Below are 1,037 nucleotides of genomic sequence, written 5' to 3' on the forward strand. Positions count from 1 at the left end.
GGGGGGCGGGGGGGGGGGGGGGGGGGGGGCTGCCCGGCCCAAGGCAAAAAAAACGCCATTCTTGCCCTTGACCCGGTCCCCGGCCTTGTGGAGGGACGAGAGGCCAAAATATGTGAATGGCCCCCGAGGCCGAAAAGGACTCAGCACCTGCAGAGGCTGCCGGGTTCATCAACCTAGAGAACTTAAAGGGGAACTCCGGCCTTCCCTTCAGTCTTCTATCTGACCTTCGTCCTTTCCTTCAGTCTTCTATCTGACCTCCGTCCTCCCCTTCAGTCTTCTATCTGACCTTCGTCCTTCCCTCCAGTCTTCTATCTGACCTCCGTCCTCCCCTTCAGTCTTCTATCTGACCTTCGTCCTTCCCTCCAGTCTTCTATCTGACCTCCGTCCTCCCTTGTACAGTTGTACCGCCTCCTCTCCTGGACTAAAATGGCTTCCTCTGATTTCACTGCACACTGCAAGCTCCTCACAATGTGCATTAGAAGCTGCATTTGCTGGCTGCATCATCTAGCCCTTTCCTCCCCAGCCTGACTGTCCCTGGCCCCGCCTCTTTCATTCATTAGACTTCAGGTCTATCAAACACGGAGGCGCAGCATCACATGCATGCAAATGCAACCTGTCTAGGGACACCCATTGCTCCAGACTTACATCTGCACATCAAGGCATTTTGACATTTGCATAACTCCTCCCAAGAGCCCGCCCACTGCTTGCATCAGGGCTAAGAGCTTTTAAGAGACGTACAGAGGCAGGGTGCTGTCATGCTTTCAGGAAGCTATATACAGTGCTGGACCTTCCCCATGTCCCAGTGCCGGACCTTCCCCATGTCCCAGTGCCGGACCTTCCCCATGTCCCAGTGCCGGACCTTCCCCATGTCCCAGTGCCGGACCTTCTCCCTGTCCCAGTGCCGGACCTTCCCCATGTCCCAGTGCCGGATCTTCCCCATGTCCCAGTGCCGGACCGTCCCCCTGTCCCAGTGCCGGATCTTCCCCGTGTCCCAGTGCCGGATCGTCCCCGTGTCGGATCGTCCCCGTGTCCCAGTG

The sequence above is a fragment of the Nanorana parkeri genome, unplaced genomic scaffold, assembly GCF_000935625.1.
Source record: "Nanorana parkeri isolate BGI_ZX_2015 unplaced genomic scaffold, ASM93562v1 scaffold1877, whole genome shotgun sequence".
Classification (NCBI taxonomy): domain Eukaryota; kingdom Metazoa; phylum Chordata; class Amphibia; order Anura; family Dicroglossidae; genus Nanorana; species Nanorana parkeri.